Source organism: Gopherus flavomarginatus, chromosome 8, assembly GCF_025201925.1.
Source record: "Gopherus flavomarginatus isolate rGopFla2 chromosome 8, rGopFla2.mat.asm, whole genome shotgun sequence".
Taxonomy (NCBI): domain Eukaryota; kingdom Metazoa; phylum Chordata; order Testudines; family Testudinidae; genus Gopherus; species Gopherus flavomarginatus.
In genome coordinates, this window is record NC_066624.1 from 71,903,526 (window position 1) to 71,924,996 (window position 21,471).

At 44.3% G+C, this 21,471-nt stretch overlaps 2 protein-coding genes across 7 annotated transcripts in view; one reads left to right on the forward strand and one right to left on the reverse strand.

Moving 5' to 3' along the window:
* PIK3CB (phosphatidylinositol-4,5-bisphosphate 3-kinase catalytic subunit beta) overlaps positions 1 to 21,471 on the reverse strand; it is a 223,008-nt gene that overhangs the window by 144,518 nt on the left and 57,019 nt on the right. For all 4 annotated transcript variants that reach the window (XM_050964001.1, XM_050964000.1, XM_050963998.1 and 1 more), the window contains one exon: positions 8,323 to 8,441. The gene's annotated coding sequence lies outside the window, so the exon portion shown is untranslated. The remainder of the gene's footprint in view (positions 1 to 8,322; positions 8,442 to 21,471) is intronic.
* The window catches only part of LOC127056370 (uncharacterized), a 116,175-nt gene that overhangs the window by 47,079 nt on the left and 47,625 nt on the right, over positions 1 to 21,471 (forward strand). The gene's annotated exons all lie outside the window — the stretch shown is intronic.

Sequence of the window (21,471 nt, forward strand, 5' to 3'; positions counted from 1 at the left end):
GGCAATTAACAGACATTCCAAAATGCTCTTTTGCCACAAACTAAAACCAAGCTTTTTTCCTTAAATTTTAATGGCCAGATTCTTCTCTTGCTTATGCCTGTGTAATTCAGGAGTAATTTCATGTGCTTAACAATGAGATCAACAATCAAGCCCTAAAATTATATAAATTCTTCTATATTTCTATCTTATATTTTACAGTATATAGTATACCATCTTTAAATACATGATCACATTTGTTATATCTTAATATGGCCTCTATCACACCCCAGTACCTCAGCATTCCAATCTTTAATATAATCTCAACACCTTTGCGAGATAGGGAAGTAACATGATATCACATTTTATCAGTAAGGAACTGAGGTAAAGAGGAACTAAGGCCCACATCCTGAAAGGCACACAGGCTCCTAAATGCCACCGAAATCCATGGAAGTTAGGCACCTGAATACCTTTGTGGTTCTAGCCCTGAGTGACTTGCCCAAGGTTACACAGGAAGTTTATGGTGGAGCAGGGAATTGATCCCCCAGTACCAAAAATCAGATGTCTGAAAGATCTACAGGACCCTTGCATCTTTAATTGCATAGAATAGACAGTGAATGAAACAAAGGAATGCAAAAAGAGAAAAGATGCTCTTATGTTCAAGGCACTGGACTGGGAACCAGGACACGGGCTCTATATATGGTATATACTTTATAGGCAATATTGAGTGAGACTATCTAATGTATATGTGCAAGTGGGACAAATTAAGTGTTCCCAAACAATCTTAATTCTGACATTTCCTAACTTTGAGTGTTTGACTTTGCAAACATAACAGTTTTTTGTATGCAAGAAAAAGGTTATCTAATAGCCTATCAATATCTCTTCATTAGGAAAAATGCAGTCCAATTCCCAGAGTATGGATCATTCACTAAGATGTACAGAACAATTTGATCTGTTCACAGTTTTTTCCTGCACCTTAGGAAACCACTGTGGCAATTTTTAGGGGTCAGCCAACACTATTTCCTTTAGATTAACCTTGACTTACTTTACAAGAAGTATAACCCCAATCTGTCCTCCTTGCCTTTTAGTACAATATAATAATAATTTGGTTATACCTAGACTATTAATAGCTAGAGTTTTGTATAGCAAAGACCACTGACTAGGAACAAAAGACGGTTACTCACCTTTGTAACGGTTGTTCTTCGAGATGTGTTGCTCATATCCATTCCAGTTAGGTGTGCGTGCACCACGTGCATGTTCTTCGGAAGATTTTTACCTTAGCAACACTTGGTGGGTCGGCTGGGCGCACCCTGTAGTGGCGCCGCCATGACACTGCATATATACCCCTGCCGACCCAACTACCCCTCAGTTCCTTCTTGCCAGCTACTCGGATAGTGGGGGAAGGAGGGTGGGTTTGGAATGGATATGAGCAACACATCTCGAAGAAGAACAGTTACAAAGGTGAGTAACCATCTTTTCTTTTTTGAGTGCTTGCTCATATCCATTCCAGTTAGGAGATTCCCAAGCCTTACCTAGGCGGTGGGGGTCGGAGTGAGATGTGGCAGAATGCAAAACTGCTGAGCCAAAGGCTGCATCATCTCTTGACTGTTGAACCAGAGCATAATGCAAAGCAAAGGTGTGGACCGAGGACCAGGTAGCTGCGCGACATATCTCCTGGATAGGTACACGAGCCAGGAAGGCGGCAGATGAAGCCTGAGCCCTGGTAGAATGCGTGGTGATGTGGCTTGGGGAAATATGAGCCAAATCATAACAAGTGCGGATGCACACCATCACCCAAGATGAGATCCTTTGAGAGGAAACAGGTAGGCCTTTCATTCGGTCTGCTACCGCGACAAAGAGTTGGGGCATTTTACGAAACAGTTTTGTCCGTTCAACATAAAATGCGAGCGCTCTACGGACGTCCAGGGAGTGCAATTGTTGCTCATGTAGCATTGAGTGTGGCTTCGGGAAGAAGACCGGGAGAAAGATGTCCTGGTTAACATGAAAGGCCGAAGCCACCTTAGGGAGGAAAGCCGGGTATGGTCGCAACTGCACCATGTCTTTGTGGAACACAGTGTACAGCGGATCCACCGTAAGAGCCCTAAGCTTGGAGACTCATCTGGCCGATGTAATGGCTACGAGGAAAGCTGTCTTCCAAGACTGGTATAGTAGCGAGCAGGTTACTAATGGCTCGAATGGGGGAGACATAAGTCTGTTTAAAAAAAGGTTGAGGTCCCAGGTCAGGGCTGGGCGGCGTACTTGAGGGTATAAGCGCTCCAAGCTCTTGAGGAACCTCGAAACCATAGGGTGTGAGAACATGGAACGACCACCTTCGCCTGGGTGGAAGGTAGAGATGGCTGCCAAGTGTACCCTCAGTGATGATACTGCTAGACCCCGCTGTTTGAGAGACAGAGGTAGTCCAAAATAGAGGGGATCGAGACCTCAGTGGGAGTAAGATTAAGCGTTTCACACCAGCAAGAGAAACACTTCCACTTGGTCAGGTACGTTGACCGGTGGAAGACTTCCTGCTACGCAGGAGAACTGTACTGATTCAGAGCAACGTAACTCTGACTGGTTTAGCCACGCAGCAGCCACGCCGTGAGGTGACGAGCCTGCCGGTCCGGGTGGCGAAGCCTGCCGTGGTCCTGAGTTATGAGGTCTGGGTAGAGTGACAGGGTAATTGGGTTGGCTATCGACAGGTTGAGCTGTAATAACCTTAGTCCCAGATTTGGACCTTAGCGTCCAAAATATGGGGGTTAGCATGAAAACCTCCAAGCTTAGCCACCAGCCTGGACCTGGTACCTGCTGCCACCACCCAAAAAATTAGAGTGTTTTGGGGCACTCTGGTCCCTCTGAAAAACCTTCCCTGGGGACCCCAAGACCCAAATCCCTTGAGTCTCACAACACAGGGAAATAATCCTTTTTCCCTTCCCCCCTCCAGGTGCTCCTGGAGAGATACACAGACACAAGCTCTGTGAAACTACACAGAGAGACTCCCCCTCTCTGTTCCCAATCCTGAAAACAAAAAGTACTTTCCTATTCCCCCAGAGGGAATGCAAAATTAGGCTAGCAATCCAACACACAGATCTCCCCTTGATTTCTTCCTCCCACCAATTCCCTGGTGAGTACAGACTCAATTTCCCTGAAGTAAAGAAAAACTCCAACAGGTCTTAAAAGAAAGCTTTATATAAAAAGAAAGAAAAATACATACAAATGAGCTCTCTGTATTAAGATGATACAACACAGGGTCAATTGCTTAAAAGAATATTGAATAAACAGCCTTATTCAAAAAGAATACAAATCAAAGCACTCCAGCACTTATATTCATGCAAATACCAAAGAAAAGAAACCATAGAACTTACTATCTGATCTCTTTGTCCTTACACTTAGAAACAGAAGACTAGAAAGTAGAACTACTTCTCCAAAGCTCAGAGAAAGCAGGCAGCCAGGAAAACAAAGACTCAGACACACAATTCCCTCCACCCAAAGTTGAAAAAATCCGGTTTCCTGATTGGTCCTCTGGTCAGGTGCTTCAGGTGAAAGAGACATTAACCCTTAGCTATCTGTTTATGACATGAGCAATGTGGTGTACTAGTGCTGCCTGGGCCACGCTGGAGCAATGATGATGATGCGCGCTCTGTCCCTGCGGAGTTTCAGCAGGACCTTGTGAACAAGCAGGAACAGTGAGAAGGCTTAAAGGAGCTGGCTCTTCCACGGCATCAGGAAAGTGTCCAAGATCGATCCCAGAGAGAGACCTTGGAAGGAGTAGAACATCTGGCATTTCCCGTTCTCGCAGGACGCGAACAGGTCTATGTGGGGAAATCCCCACTTCTGGAAAACAGAAGGCATAACGTCCGGGCAGATCGCCCACTCGTGAGACAGGAAAGACCTGCTGAGTCGATCTGCCAGGGTGTTCCGAATGCCTGGGAGAAAGGACGCTACCAGATCTATCGAGTGGGCTATGCAAAAGTCCCAGAGCTGGATGGCCTCCTGACAAAGGTGGGAGGACCATGTCCCTTCGTTTGTTTATGTAGTACATGGCCGTCGTGTTGTCTGTAAACACTGAGACACAACGGCCTCGCAACTGCTGCTGGAACGCCTGGCAAGCCAGACAGACTGCTCTCAGTTCTCGGACATTTATGTGTAATGCCAGCTCCTGAGAAGGCCAAAGGCCTTGAGTACGAAGGTGACCGAGGTGAGCACCCCAGCCGAGAGAGGACGCATCCGTCGTCAAGGACATTGAGGGTTGGGGCGGATGGAACGGCATCCCTGCACACACCAGGGAGGGAGTTAGCCACCATTCTAGGGAGCCTAGGGTGCTCGAGGGAATAGTGACTATCGTGTCTATTGGGTCCCTGCCTGGGCGGTATACCAAGTTGAGCCAAACTTGGAGAGGACGGAGGCGGAGCCTGGTGTGTTCGGTTACAAACGTGCAGGCAGCCATGTGACTCAGGAGACCGAGACAAGTGCGAGCCGAGGTCGTCGGGAAATTCTGTTGACCTTGGATGATTGTTGCCATCGCCTGAAACCGTGGCTGTGGTAAGCAGGCTCTGATTAGACTGGAGTCCAGGATAGCTCCTATGAAGTCTAACATCTGCGGGGGAACCAGAGTGGATTTTTCTATAGTGATCATCAGGCCTAGTTGTGTGAATAGGTCGTTGACGATGCCCACATGCTGAGTGACTTGTGTCTCAGAGGCCCCTTGGATGAGCCAATAGTCCAGATACGGAAAAACGCATATCTGACGTCGGCGGAGGTAGGTGGTGACTACAGCCATACACTTTGTAAATACCCTTGGGGCTGTAGAAAGGCCAAACGGCAGGACCGTAAACTGGAAGTGCTGACAGTTGGCTACAAAGCGGAGGTATCTCCTGTGCGGAGGAATCTCCTGTGCGGAGGAAAGACGGCGATGTGAAACTACGCGTCCTTCATATCGAGGGCGGCATACCAGTCTCCAGGATCCAAGGACGGGATAATGGTCCCCAGGGATACCATGCGGAACTTCAACTTTATCATAAACTGGTTGAGTCCTCGCAGGTCTAGGATAGGTCTGAGACCTCCCTTCGACTTGGGGATTAGGAAATAACGGGAGTAAAATCCCTTGCCCCTTTCGTCCATCATTACCTCCTCTATAGCTCCTATGGCGAGGAGCGTCTGCACCTCTTGTAAGACGAATTGCTCGTGAGGGGGTCCCTGAAGAGGGACAGGGTGGGAGGGTGGGGTTGAAATAAATTGGAGGTGGTACCCATACTCCACCGTGCATAGGACCCAGCGATCTGAAGTTAACTGGGACCACGCTGGGAAGAAGTAGGAGAGATGGGTGAAGAAGGGAGGAGAGGGATCCTGGCCTGTAACTGGTAAGCCACCCTCGGGCGCACCTTCAAAAATTCATCTTTGGTCCCAGTGGTGGTTTCGAGGGACCTTGATTTTGGCCCCCTTGGAGTCTTGACGGTTATCTGCAACAACCTCGGCCGCGCCGCTTGCCAAAGTCCTGTCTTTGTCTAGACACGGAGTACGGGCGGTGAGGCTGGGGATGGAAAGGCCTGCGTTGGGTCACCGGCGTATGCATGCTGAGAGAGCACATTATGACCCTGTTGTCCTTCAGGCTTTGCAGCCTGGGGTCAGTCTTTTCCGAGAAGAGGCTTTTACCATCAAATGGTAAGTCCTGAATGGTATACTGCAGCTCCGGTGGGAGGTTTGAAACCTGAAGCCATGAGATGCGCCTCATGGCAACACTCGAGGCCAGATTCCTGGCTGCTGAGTCTGCTGCATCCAACAAGGCCTGGAGGGAAGTTCTGGCCACCTTTTTCCCTTCCTCCAAGAGGGCAGCGAACTCTTGGCGGGAGTCTTGAGGGAGAAGCTCCGTAAACTTACCCACCGCCTCCCAGGTGTTATAATTATAGTGGCTAAGCAGGGCTTGTTGATTTGCCACCCAGAGCTGTAGGGCCCCTGCCGAGTACACTTTGCGGCTGAGTAGGTCCATTCGCCTAGCCTCCTTCGATTTCAGGGCTGGCGCCTGCTGGCCATGACATTCCCTCTCATTAACGGACTGGATGACTAGTGAGCAGGAAGGAGGATGGACATACAAGTACTCGTACCCTTTAGAGGGCATCATATATTTACGCTCGACTCCTCTGGCCGCAGGAGGGATAGAGGCTGGAGACTGCCATATAGTATCGGCATTCGCCTCGATGGTCCGAATAAACGGTAGGGCCACTCTAGTGGGGGCATCCGCCGATAGAATGTCCACTACCGGGTCCTCTACCTCCGGGACCTCTTCCACCTGGAAGTTCATATTGAGTGCTACCCTCCTTAGGAGGCCCTGATGGGCTCTTAGGTCGATTGGAGGAGGGCCCGAGGAGGATGTTCCTGCCACCGCCTCATCTGGAGAAGAGGAAGAGGAGATGCCGGCGACGAGCGGGTCCTGGGTGGCCTGTTGCTCTTGGGCGATCTCCCGCTCCAGAGGAACCTGGGAGTCCAGTGGATGAACTGGGGCTTCCTCCGCAGCAGTCAGAGGGGGAGGGCTACCGTCGCCTCTGACACTCGGTGCTCTGATGAGACAGAGCGGGACGGAACTACTGGTATGCCTTGGGCCTGGTGGTAAGCCCAAGGTGTCCAGAAAGACCACTGAGGGGATCCTTGGTCCTGGGCCTGAGTCTCTTGAAAGACTCTGGTGGGCACATCTGAATTGTGGTCCTGAGCATAAGAACTGTTCGCATGGGCCAACACTGATGCGTGTCTGGATGGCCATGGAGGTGCTGAAAAGCCCTGGGCAGAGTCTCTGTCTCTAGCAGACCTTGCCCTACTCAGTACCGGGGACCGGTACCGGGAGGCGTACCAGTACCGGGAGGCGTACCGGTACCGGGAACGAGATCGAGACCTGAGACTGGAGCGGTGCCAGGAGGTTGACCAAGATCTCGAGGCTGGGAGTGGCTACAGGAGTCATGGTGCCTGGAGCGGTGCCAGGAGCTGGAACAGTGCAGAGAGTAGTGGGCCGGCGAACGGGATACCGACCGGCGCCGTGAGTGCAACCGGTACCAAGGAGGAGAACAGTACCGGGACTGCGAGCGGCGTCGGGAGCGGGAGCGCCGATGGGACCTGGAACGTCTGCGGGACCATGATCGTGAATGGTGCCGCTCTGCTGTGAGGACAAAGGATGGTCTTATCAAGGCAGGCTTGCCGACAGACCGTATTACCCGGTCCGGCGGTGCCGGAGGTTGAGGCAGCGTCGACTCTGTCGTGGCAATCAGATCCCTCGCCGTTGAGAATGTCTCCGGCGTGGAGGGAATAGTAAGCTCAACCATGGCTCGCGCCAGGGAGCTGACAGGCACCGGACTCGACGGCCCTCGTGGGACCGGAATCGATGGTGCCGACATCGTCGGTGCCGGGCAATCCGACTTAGAGGAGCTCTCTGGCTGCAGTGCAGGTGGCACGGAAGCAGCAGGAGTCTTAGGCTCTCTTGACCTCGGGGAGAGGGAGCTGTGCTGATTCGACTTCAGTGCCGGCGACGGCCAGTGCCGAGAGGCCTTGGCAGTACCAGCACGGTCTGGTGCCGAGGAGGTGCTTCTGCCTGACGATTGACCAGTGCTCGGTGCCGAAGATGGAGGGGTAAGAGTCGCCTCCATGAGGAGCTGCTTTAGCCAAAAGTCCCGCTCCTTTTTTGTTCTCGGCTTAAAAGCCTTGCAAATGTGACACTTATCTGTCAGGTGAGATTCCCCGAGGCACTTAAGGCAGGAGTCGTGTGGATCTCCTGTTGGCATCAGCTTATGACAGACCGAGCACGGTTTGAAACCCGATGAACCGGGCATGGGCGCCGGCACCGGGCGCGGGGAAGGGGCTAATTCCCAAACCCCTCTTAACTATACACTAACTATGAACAATAAAAATTAACTTTAACTATGTAACTTTGAACTATATACACAACAAAATAACTAGAGAACTATGAGTAGCTAGGGAGGTGGATGGCACCGGATATATACCCCTGCTGACCCAAGCGCCCCTCAGTTCATTCTTACCGCCCGTGTCAGTCGTTGGAACAATGGAGTGCGGTTTTACTGACCTCCACCTCCCTAGCTACTCATAGTTCTCTAGTTATTTTGATGTGTATATAGTTCAAAGTTACATAGTTATAGTTAATTTTTATTGTTCATAGTTAGTGTATAGTTAAGAGGGGTCACAAAAAGATTCTGCCGGTGCTTTTGCACTCTGACATGTAGATCATTTGACCTCTGTAGTATTTTGTAGAACACTGCTCCACACTAATACACTAATGACACACTAAACTGCCATAGTCAAGATTTTTAAAAAAATAAACAAACAATTAAAAGATTTCACAGTGATACTTACTTCAGAGATATGCTCCTGTTTGAGTGTTACTTGACAATGAACTTGTTTTTGTTAAGCATCGTTTCCTTGTAATCACTACTGTTTTCTCTGAAGACTTTGTGCAGTGATCCAAAAGTGACCTTAAAAACCAAAGCAAAAACAAAAGAAGCTGAGTAATTCTTGACAGAATGTAATTAAACAAATTAAAATCTAAACAATTTGTCATTTTATGTGCTCCATAAATTTTTAATGAAGAAATACCACAAATTAACCAGCACGTTTCCGTTCTTTTCACTTACTATCCGAGAATATTTACGTCACATAGTCTAGTACAGCATTTCTCAAATGCGGCCACCATGGCTGCATGAGGCCACGAGGGTTTTTTCTTGAAGCCACAGCCTCCTGGGTTATGATTGACGGGGAGGGGCAAAGTAGCAGCCCTTCCCTCTCTGTTGCTCCTGGATGCACAGCCTTCATGTTGGTTGCTGGGGCCACCAGCAGGGTTGGGTCCTGCCCCCCTCTAGAGACACCTGGGGTACAATGCAGGAGGAGCAGGCAGCTAGTGACTTCCCGCCTTCCTGGGACAGTGGGGCTTAGGCTTTGGGCTTCAGCCCTGGGGTGGGCTCACATTCAATTTGTGATTGACTATAAAAGGATCTGGAGGTTCAGCAGTACTACTGACTAGCCAGTTATTCTCCATTTTGTAGTTGTGTGTTCGATTTTTCCCTCTTAAGTGCAGTGTTTTGCAATTGTCTTTACTCATTTTCATCTTGTTGAATTCAGACCAATTCTCCAATTTATCAACAAATGCCCTTTTGAATTCTAATCTAATCCTCCAAAGTGCAAATGACCTCTCTCAATGTGGTGTCATTTGCAGACTATATAAACATATGTTTCATGCCATTATCCAAGTTATTGATCAAAATACTGAAATCAGGACAGACCCCACAGGACCTCACTAGACAAATCCTCCCAGTTTGACAGCAAACCATTGATAACTACTCTATGAGTGTCTCTTTTTAACCAGTTGCATACCCACCTTATAGTAATTTCATCTAGACCACATTTCCCTAGTTTGCTTATGAGAATGTAATGTGGGACCATGTCAAAAGCCTTACTAAAATCATGATACACTGCATCTGTTTCCCCAAATGCACTGAGTCAGTAACTGTCAAAGGAAATTAGATTGGATTGGCATCATTTGTTCTTGACAAATTCGTGTTCGCTATTGCTTAAAACGAATATTCTCTAGGTGTTTGCTAACTCTTTAATAATTTGTTTGTGTATTGTTCAGATATCGAAATTAAGCTGACTGTTCCTTTTTCAATGTAGGAATCATGTTTTTGTCTTTTCCAGTTCTCTGGGATCTCACTCCTCCTTCATGAGCTCTCAAAGATAATCGCTAATGGTTCTGAGGTGGCTTCAGCTAGTTCTTTAAATATGCTAAGATCAATTTCATCAGATCATGCCGATCTGAATACATCTAACTTATCTGAATATTCTTTAACCTGTTCTTTTCCTATTCTGGCTTGTGCACCTTCACACTTGTTGTTAATATTAATTGTGTTAAGCATCTGGTCACCATTAACCCTTTTAGTGAAGACTAAAGCAAAATACACATTAAACACCCTTGTCTTTTTAGTATCATCCATTATCAGCTCTTCTTCTCCATGCTAAGACAAAGGAAAGTGTAGGTCCTCTACTTTCTCTTAGTCCTAATATACTTGTAGAACCTTGTAGCGAGGCAGTGGGATACCCCATAGCCCCGCTGAGGGACAAACCGCCCCTAACACCAAGGTGGGCAGAGCCTCTTGGTCCTGCACCCGCCCCTCAGAGGTCACGGCGCCGATCCAGAAGTATAAAAGCTCTCCGGCTGAGCTCAGTGGAGAGCCAGTCGCCGGAGAGACCAGACATCTGCGACCGAGCTCCCTCTTGGGAGACAGCAGCAGGCCCCGGCCGACCAGAGGTTGCATTGGGCCAGCCGAGCCTACCCCTCGCTCGTTACCTCGAGGACTGACCGAGCCTGCTCCTTTGCAGCTACCCCAAGGAGGAGCTGGGCCTGCCCCTTTGCAGCTACCTCAAGGACGAGCCGAGCCTGTCCCTTGCCAGCTACCCCGAGGAGCAGCTGAGTCTATCCGTCGCTACCTACCTGGAGGAACCGATGGTGTTCGAGACCGCTGAGGATGCTAGCACGACCTAGGTACCCTATAAGGGGCAGTGTGGAAGTAGCCTGGGGGCAGCCGACCCCAGTCAGGCTGCAGCACAGCCTGAACCTATGTCAGTGTGTTACGGCCAGGATCCCCACTGACAGCAGCAAGCTTTTGCTGCTGCTAGGGCCCCGGGCTGGGACGCAGTGGAGAGGGAGGGCCTGGGTGACAGACTCCCCCCTTTTCCTTTCCCTGGCCTGGAGAGGCTAGGACAGTTTGACTACTGACTCAGCACCTGCTTAAAGGCCTGAGTCCTTGACTGTTTGGTTGCTGCCCCGCCCTGACCTAGGGCCTGGGCTGATTTTGAACTATTGACTCAGCCCCTGCTTAAAGGCCTGAGCCCCTAATTGTGTGCTTGACATCCCACATGGCTGCAGAGGTCGGACTGACGGCGAATTAGAGTGAGGCGGTGGGATACCCCACAGCCCCACTGAGGGACGAAACTCGGCAAAGCCCCTCTACAAACCCCTTCTTGTTATACTTAGCTAGGGGCATAAAGAGTAACTCATTTTGCACCTTAACCTTTCTGATTTTGTCCCTATATGTTTATGCTATTCTTTTGCATTCATCCTTAGCAGTTGGTCCACATTTTCACTTCCTGTAGGATTCCATTTTGATTTTCAGATTAGTGAAGAGCTCCTTATGGAGTCATATAGGTCTCTTACTATTCTGCCTATCTTTTCTTTGCATGGGGATGGGTTGCTGCTGTGCCTTTAATATTATCCTGAGAAAATACCAGCTCTCCAAACTCCTTTTTCCGTTAGATTTTTCTTCCCATGGGGACTTTACCTAACAGTTCTCAGAGTTTGTTGAAATTACTTTTTTTCAATTCCATTGTCCTTATTCTGCAGCTTTCACTCCTTCCTTTCCTTAGAACCATGAAATCTATCATTTTATGATCACTTACACCCTAATTATCGTTGGCTTTCAGATTCACTATCAATTCCTCCCTGTTAGTCAGAATCAAGTTTAAAATAGCTGTTCCTCTGGTTACTTTCTTCACCTTCTGAAACAAGAAGTTCTCCTCAGTACATTCTAGAAAGTCACTGGATATTTTGTATGTTTGTACTACTTTACTAATACATGTCTGGTTACTTAAAAGTCCTCCATTACTACCGGTCTTGTGTTTTTGGATATTTTTACTCTCTTGATTTGGTGATCCACAACAGTTGTCTTCTATGACATCACCCCCGTTTCTTCCCCTCTCCGCCATTTACATTTACCCAGACACTTTCAACTGGTTGGTCTCTCACAATCTTCTAGACCTCAGAATAAATGCACATATTCTTGATGTTTAATGCAATGCCTTTTTTCCCCACCTGTCTTTCTTGAACATCATCACTACATCAGTAGTACAGTCATGAGATTTATTCCATCAAGTCATAATGTAGCTTACATATTCTCCATATTCCCTATATTTGTATACAGATATCTAAGATGTTGAACAGATTTCCCCTACTGTTTTACCTCTTGTGGTTCCTATGACTGTATTGTAATTTTCCATTTCCTCCCACCCTCCCTTTGCTCCTTTACACTCTTGTGTGTCTATCATCACCTCCTGTAGGTGAGTGGGATGTTGTGTGATCTGGGCAGAGCCTTGGCTCCAACCCCAACACACCAGGCTGCGTAGCTGCACCAGCATGCTAAATTAAATACATTAAGAGAACATTTGAGGAAACACTTTTTTGAGTAGGTAACTAATCCGTATTTAACAATTTTTTTAAAAAGTATGTGATAATATGAAGCCTGTTACTCCTCTCCCACCATAAAATCCAAAGAGAGGGGCTCAAAGAAAGAATCTCAGAGACAATCCTGATTAGGAGACCACAATCATATGCACACAGAGGTCCTGTAGCTCCAGCACAGCTCTGGCTTTGAAGATCCTACCTCCAGCACAGCCCTCCCCACCCCTATCCTCCAGCCTGCCTAGTCATCTCCTGCTTTTCCCCTCCCCTTGACCTCCAGCGCACACTTCAACTCTATTCAGCATCTTCTGAGGCAGTGAGAGGGGGAGAACGGGGGGGGGAAAGGGGAAGGTTCTATGAAAGTAACTGAGTACTCCCTTCAGTGTGAGTGGAGATAGCTATAAGCAGAGGAAGGCTAGAGGAATGTGGTATCTAATAAGCTTTTCTTCTGTTTCTCTCTGCCTGCCTGTCATTTTGAAGTGCAGAGAGCTGTGTGGGTGAAGCCAAGGTTATCATGATTCCTGAGAAGTAGTGAGACAGAAGGCAGAGACTTCAGGTATGCTCTGTTGTGAGGAGGATTGCTCATCCTGATATCCAGGAGCATCTTAGGAGAGGAAAATAAGCAGGGTGGATTGATTTAAAATCAAAGCAATTTAAATCACTTACTTTAATCATGATTTAAATCAATAGGAAAGAAACTTCGATTTAAATCAACAATTTTAACTGTATTGCATTTGTACTTCAGTTATTTTCCTAAAGAAAGGTTGACTCATCGGCTGGTAACCATAAAAACATGAGTTGCAACTAAATATAGCTTTTACGCTAAATTTGGAGCTTCTATTTGCTAACCAGTGAGACAGTGTATCTATACACATTTATTTAAGCCATTATCTAGCTTAACTCACATTTATATAAATTGTTAATTTTCACATTTTTTGTGTTAGGAAATGCTGAATGATGCATTTCTTATTTACCACATAATTAATTTTTACTTGCAATTTGTGTCAAACTATTTATCTGGAAATTCAATTAAAAATGCATAAAGCACTCTAATGTTTTTATTAAATAATCTATCTTAAATGTGCTTGACGCATAAGAAAATTTTATCAAAACATTTTTGCATTTAAAGCTAACGGATTTAACAAACAAAAGGAGTATCTGCAGTTAGTACAGATAACAGATTATTTCTGGTCACTGTGTAATTAGAACTAGTAGGTCTCATCCTCTCACACTTAGTTTTTATTCATAGATTGGAAGAGGAAAACAAGCTTTCCTGCATTTTCAACTCCCAGTTGGTTTCTTAACTTTGAACAAACTAGTCATTGGGTTAAACTAGGTGAATAAACTACTCCTCTGTACCTGCAGAAGAGTCCACTGCTGTTTTAAAGCTGATTTAGCACTTCAGCAAATGCTGGTTCCAGCTATTTAGCCAGAGACTTCCAACACTTCAGTGATTTAATATTCTTTAAAAATTAGCAGCAAACATGTATGGCTAAATTTTTTTTTGTATTTACTTTAAATTATTTTAATAGATTATAATACATTTAGGCTTCACCATACACTGTCAATTTCAAATGGGTTTTAATTTAAAAAGATTTAAGTAAAATCTGAATTTTTTTAAATTAAACAAAATTATCACCCTAAAGACAACTCATTATTGAAGATTTGAGACAGATGTCCCAGGCCTGAGAGACTGTGGAGCCATTTAAATTACATAACCATGAAGCAGTTTCATAATATATATGTCCATTTTACAAAATTAAAAGATTTTTTTTGAGCTCTGATAGATCAGGTTTTCTTTTAATTTGCTTTTTAATTATTCATAATTACATTTGGACCTATCATTATTAGGCACAATTACAATAGTCAGGAACAAACACAATTAAAAATAAAATGCATAAAATAACTAGAGAAGTCCTAAATGACCTTAGTATTCCATAAGAGCAAGTGCCTTTGATGTGTTTGAAGTCTAGTTCACAAGTAAAGGTACATGATTGACTATAGCTGATGACTTTCCACAATTCTTCACTGTGATTGCTGTTTTGTGAGCGCACTGCTACATGCATGCTCTTGTTTGAAGAAGGCAACCAAAATTCCAAAACAACTTTCCTCTGCGTGTGCAAGTTAAAATTTGTGACACCAAACTGATCTGGACTACTTAGTTAACATTTTCAAGTAAGTACCAGGTGAATATACCTACTGTTTTATGTTATTTTTGAATTTCCAGATGCCTTTCCAAACAAAACAAAAAACACACAAATAAATGCCTGGGGTCTCAAGGTCTTGAAGACATGGGCACGCTATTAATTATACTACAGGATTAAATGCTAGTGCTGTTGAAGATCTGCAGATAAGTTTTATCACACATTACCTTTTATTGCACCAACAAGCTTTCAAACTATAAAGGCCCTTTATCAGGTTAATGCAGAGCTTTCAAACAGGTTCTGCTACAATCCACCAGATTGTATGAATTCACAACCAGCACTTTTGCCAAGAGAGCAAGAGCAGTAGTAGTCTCACTGCAGTCCCTTCTCCCCCTCTATTAAGCCATTGTGAAAGTTAAGCAAAAAATAAATCTAAGGGGGAAAAGTTAAATATGGACATACTAAACTACTCCAGAGCTAAAAAGAAAAGATCTAAAAGGTGTTCAAGTTTCAGGAAATAATGTAATTTTTGCCAACTAATAAATTTCCATTTATTAAAATTAAACTCCTTAAATACTAAAGTATGCTAAAGGTTCTATCACAATTGTAAGGAAAAATATTAATTCCACCACAACTGAAAAGCAGACATTTATAAAATCACTATTTCAAGAATGTCTAGAAGTTCCAATCTATTTAAATAGAAATCCATAATTTCAAAAGGAAAGAAGAAAAGATTTTAAAAACAGCCAGCCTAACAAAATGTACCTGTAAACTGAAAGTCAAGCTGTATTGTTGTCTTTTTCTGGCCCATGTATCACCAGCAGTAATAAAGATGCTACAAATGAAACAACACTAGCAAATTCTATGTCTTGACCTCAGTCATAGAAGAATCCTGCTTACTCTCTCAGAGCGTTATCAGTTCTGCAGTTCTAAAATATCGTATTTGTTGTTAACGCAAACAAAGTATGACTGCATACATACGGATCAAACCTGGTGAGTAAAAACACCATTTTAACAGTCACTTTTCTGACCACAGCCACACACTGAGCTCAGGCAAGAATTGCTCTTTTTCCTGTAGTTCCCTCTTACACATGTTTAAAGGAAACACTTTTATACCACGTGAATATACTTATTGCTTAATATACCTCCAATACATCTCCTGTCAGTACTATTTTGCAAACGTTTTTTTTGGTGGGGGGAGGGTTAACTTTCTGTTGCAGTCTCCTCATGAGAGGCCCAATCCAAAGCCCATGGCAGTCATCAGGAGTTTTTCTGTATTATGTCAGTGGGTTTTGGATCAGGTCCTACGCTACATCAGACAGCCTGCCCCAGTTTACTTGCTTCATCTGTAGTTCTGTAAAGATTTTACTCGTTACATGCTAAACTTTTTTCAAAATGAAGCTATTCCTACTTTCTGTTCCCTGAAATTTCTTCCAGATAGAAAAAAACTGAGTAATATAGATTAACACACTGATTTTCACTTCCTCACCACATTTCAGTTAACATACTGTATGTTTAGTTCCTTAATTTTCTTTATGTTGTGTGGGTTTGATGTACATAAAAACACATTAGAAGAGCCAAACAGCAAGACCAAATAACTTGATTATTTGGACACAAAAATTACTATAATTACCCTTTTTTGTGAAGTTGCTTATAACTGCACTCTAGTAATCAAGTTTTCATGTAAAAAAATCATCTGTAATCATGGTTGTTAAAATAAAATGTGCACTAAAGGTAGATTCAGGTATACACCAGTTTAACAGCATGAAACACCAGTTTAACTTCAGAAAAATGTGAACTGCTGCTATCCATCAGTGTGGTTTTATCTCTGAAAACTACAATTTAAATCCCAAAAATCAACTATTACGCTGCTGATACTTCAGCAGAAGCATCAATAGCTAACCCCATCATTGTTGGGCATAGCTTTGGATATAAATGTGAAGTGCAATTGGGCAGCTAATCACTGACTTTGGTTGCTGTTAGTGGGTACTCAAATTCTTTATTCCCAATAACAAGCGTTAAGTCACCTTAGGACTACCTCCCAAATGCCAAAAAAGAAAACCTTTTGTGGCTGGGTGCTAAATGCATCAAGTATCAAAACCTTCAGCTTCTTTCCTCTCTTCTACTCCCAGCTTTTTTCAATGTCATAGAGCCTCTAGTATGTCACACCATGGTGCTGAAGAAAATAAAAAAGTTACCTCCTGTGACGCTGCATTACATATGCTTTATGGAAATATGCTTATGTGTGTAAATATAATGTAACTGGAATATGCTTTATGCAAAAGGTCTCTTGTAAGGTATCATTACAAAGCTTATAATCTGAGTGTGTTCATCCTATCTGTATGAATGTATCATTCTTAAATCTGATGCTAGAAATATGAAGTATTACTCTGAAATCCTATTGTAACTATGCAAAGTGTGGGCCATTAATGGTGGCTTGGAATCCTGATAGAGCCCATTAACTAGGGTTGTAAATGGCTCCGTTTACTTGTAAGCCTTCCTATAAACCTGGGTGCCAGCCAGTGAGTAATGAAGTCTCACAGGACACGTGAACATGTCACATGGTACTGGAATCCATCTTAAACCTGGTGCTTTTCCATTTAGAAGGAAAGGTGGAAACCCAGAGAGACAAAGGATTCCCGCCTTGTGCCAAAGATATAAAAGGGGGTAGAAAAATCCCCTAGTTACCACCTGAGCTGGAACTAAGAAGAACTGTACCGGGGAAAGGATTGGGCCCAGACAAGGAAGAAGTCTAGTCTGTGAAAGAAGCTTACTGGAACATCTCTAAGGATGAGATTTACCTGTATTCAGTTTCTTAATGTATTAGGTTTAGACTTGCGTGTTTTGTTTGATTTTGCTTGGTAACTTACTTTGTTCTGTCTGTTATTACTTGAAACCACTTAAATCCTACTTTTTATACTTAAAAAAAATCACTTTTGTTTATTAGTAAACCCAGAGTAAGTGATTAATACCTGAGGGAGAAAACAGCGGTGCATCTCTCTCTATCAGTGTTATAGAGGGCAGACAATTTGAGTTTACCCTGTATAAGCTTTATACAGAGTAAAACGGATTTATTTGGGGGTTGGATCCCATTGGGAACTGGGTGTTGGGTGCTGGAGACAAGAGTACCTGCTGAGTGGTTTTCTGTTAAAGCATGCAGCTTTGGGGGTGTGGTTCAGAACTGGGTCTGTGTTGCAGCAGACTAGCATGTCTGGCTCATCAAGATAGAGTTCTGGAGTCCCAAGCCATCAGGGAAAACGGGCTCAGAAGTAATTTCAGCACATCAGGTGACAGTCCCAAGGAGTCTCTGTGACCGAACCCATCACACCTACCTGAACAGTAACTGTTCTTTGAGATTTATTGTGCACATATACATTCCACTGTAGGTGTGTCTGTGTCCAGTGCACATGAGGAAAGGACTTTTGCCAGAAGTATCATGAGGTAACGCATATGCCCCTCCCAGTCTCGTGCACATAGAGCTGAGGGCATAAAAGAGTTTTGGCCACCACCTCATTCTGCATTCTTTCGCATCGATAACTAATACCTGAAGTAGAGGAGGAGGTGGGAGAGTTGCACAAGACATCTCAAAGAACAACAGTTACTGCACAGATAGATAACCTTTTTCTCCTTCAAGTGATTGTGCACACATACATTTCACTCACCAGCACTTTCCTTGAGTGTGGTGGGACTTCATATTACTTGAAGGAAGACGGCGGTGCTGACTTCTGAAGTTGGTGTTGTCCTGGGAAGATTCAGTGACAGCATATTGGTACTTACCTTTTCCAGACAATGACCACACAAAATGTCCATCATCACTATGTTACTCAAGATGGCTGACCAAACGGAATGCACTATTACTCTCGGAGGAGAAACCTTTGATAGATTATAGCAGAGCTGGATAGTTTAAGATAGCCAGTGAGATATACACTGGTTATAACCGGTTGCGCTTTACTCCTTTTACCGAAGCGTTGTCCGGATAAAAGGATAGAGAGCCCTCCAAATGTGCCAAGAGAGAAGCTTCTCTTGGGTTTGCTAGAATGAGGTTTCCAAAAAAAAAAAAAAAAAAAAAAACACTGGAAGATGAATGATCTGGTTGAGGAGAAATGCAGATACAATCTTAGGCATAGACTTAGGATATGACCTAAGAGAAACCTGGTCTTTATGAAATGTCATGGAATGGGGGGGGGTCACAGCTAACAGTGCCTGGAGCTCCAACATCCTTCACACAGAAGTAACTAACTGCTACCAGAAATGCAGTTTTCATTGATAGCAAAGATAAGTAAGTTGTTGCTAAAGGTTCAATGGGAAAGCCATTAAACAGTACAAAACCAAATTCAGGTCCCGTGAGGATCTGGATCACACACAGGAAGGTACGTATGAACAATGCTCTTTAAAAAAAAAAAAAAAAAAAAAAAAAAAACCTAGATACCGCGGGATGCAAAAAAGACAAAAAAATCTATCTACTGGTAGACATATCACTGAGATGGAGACTAAATGCACCCTCGCTGAACTGATGGAGAGGCCAGACAATTTCAAATGCAGCAGAGAGTCTATTATATGTCTAGTTTCCATATTGCACAGTGACAACTTGTGAGACTCAGTCAACGCTAAGAACCATTTCCATTTTGCTGAATAATTGGCTCCGTTTGTGTCCTTCCTGCTGTACACCAAAATGGTTTGGACATTCCGTGAGCACTCTTCCCTCATTGCTCAACCTCAGAGATCATCCACACCATGAGGTAAAGAGATTGTAGGGTAACGTGCCGTATATCGCCTTGGTTATGACACACAAGGTCAGTACTGTCTTGGCCAGCCTGGTGCTCTGAGGATTAACGTTGTTTTGTCTCTTTAGCTTCCTGATCACCCTCAGAATCAGAGAGACAGGAGAAAACACACACATCAGAAAACCTGACCAAGGGAGAAAGAAGGCATCTGTCGAAGAATCTGGGCTGCAACCTGCTCTGGAGCAGAATTTCCTGCATTTGGTCTTCAGGTTGGTTACGAAAAGGTTTATTACTTGAAAGATCCGATGTGGAATGTCTGTACTGATTCCTCAAGATGGTTTAGGAAGTTCCTACTGAAGAAAACTGCAATAGTATTCATCAGCCCCTTTAGCAAGACATTCTTTATGCACAAGTTCAATACATGAATCATTTCTTGGCATAACTGATTAGATCTTACATCTCTCTGTTTGTTCAGATAAAACAACAGCGGTGTTGTCAATAAACAGTTGAACCTCTCCCATCCCCCCACCCCGGTTTCTGATGCTGGAAACTAACATCTCAAAAGCTCTCCAAACCATTTGAATGCCCAGTATATTTATATACGAGGCCCAGGAGGTTTTGCTCTGAAGTGCCTAAGCCTGAAGCTGACCCAGGTGGGCTACCCTACCTTTGCTGGAGGCATCCATTACCGGGGTCACAGTTGGTTCTGCTGGCAGGAAGGGAATACCCTTGCATACATTTTGAGGGTCCATCCACCAATTCAGAGACTGAAGCAGTTGAGCAGGGACACAAATCAGAATGTACACAAAATGCCTGTTTGGACAATATACCATGTGGATCCAGGTCTGAAGATGACACCTGTGGTGAAGTCTGGTATGCTAACTCATGTACTTAGACAAGGCCATGTGACCTAACAGCTGCACACAAACCCAAGGACATCAGTATCGTTGTGACTGGAGGATTTTGGACAGAGAGACTATGGACTGGAATCTGGTTGTACAGTCTAGATCTGTCCCTATGATATTTATTCTCTGTGTTTGTTGTAATGTCTATTTGTCTATATTTCATTTTAGACCAAGACGAGAAAAAAAGATGTCTGATGAGCAAGATGATGTTTTGGATGTGGGAACTTGATCTTTCCCAAACTAGCCAATCATCCAGATAAGGAAGTATTTGAATCCCTGAATGGCATAGAGGAGCTGCTATTATTGCCATATATTTATTAAACACCTCCGGGGCAGTGGATAGTCTGAAAGGCAGTACTGTGTACTATTAGTACACACTGCCTATCTTGAATTGAAAATACTTTCTTTCTCTGGCCAGGATAGATTGCCACATTAAAAGTATGCCCTCAATCTGCAGGATGCATATCAATCTCCCATCTCCAAGGAAGGGGTGGGATGCTAGCGTAAAGGCAGGAAGTAGAGGCAAGAGAAGCCCCTTTTGTTCTGCTTTGGTAAGGAACTTCCTCAACTGATCCCAGATCCAAGAGAGACTATACACATTGTATATTAATATAGCCTCATGAGATGAGTCCCTGAAAAGGGATGGTGAAGGGGAAGGACATTAATTGGAAAATATATCCCTCCTTCACACTGCTAAGAACTCACCTGCCTGAAAAAATTTCTGTCCATGGAATGCAAAACGAAGATAGATTCTCCAAATGGGAGGGATGTCTAAAATTGGAGATGATTTACAGTCTATATGTTGTCCTTGACTGTGATGTAAAAATGATTGTTTTGAAGCCAGTGAGAAAGGCCTGCTGTGGATGACACTGACGGGTGACACCTAGGACGCTTAGATCTCTGATCTAGAAACATCCTGAGCACTTGAGTGGTAGTAAGGTCTGTACTGAGCATGTGGTCTGAACTGTTTCCTCTTCATCACTGGGATGTAGACCTCCAGTGAGTGAAGAACTGGCCAAGAATCTTTCAACGTGCATATGGCATCATCCGTCTTCTGAGAAAAAAGCTCAGTGCCCTCAAATGGCAAGTCTTCCATTGTATTTTGTAGTTCCCTGATATGCTGGAGGCCTGCACCCAAAAACGCTGCCTCATCAAGATGGCTGTCGCCATGGAACACAAAACTGTAAGTGTAGATCCTGGTTCACATTTTAAAATTTTGCATTGCAACCATTTGTTTTCACCACTCTCTCGTTTCTCATTAAATATTTATTTTTTCTTAAATCTATGTTTGTTTTAAATGCTCATAAGTGCTGTGTGGTTTGCAGAAGTGGTGGTTTAAGGCAAAAGCAGGGTACACTGCACCTCTCAGTGAAAAGGATCTGGAAATCTGTGACTAACCAATGTCAGGAACTGGATATCACATGAAAATGACTCAAAGAAATTCTTGACTGGGATGTACCTATTGCCAACCTGAAAGACATAGAAAGGGTGGCATAGCCCACAGA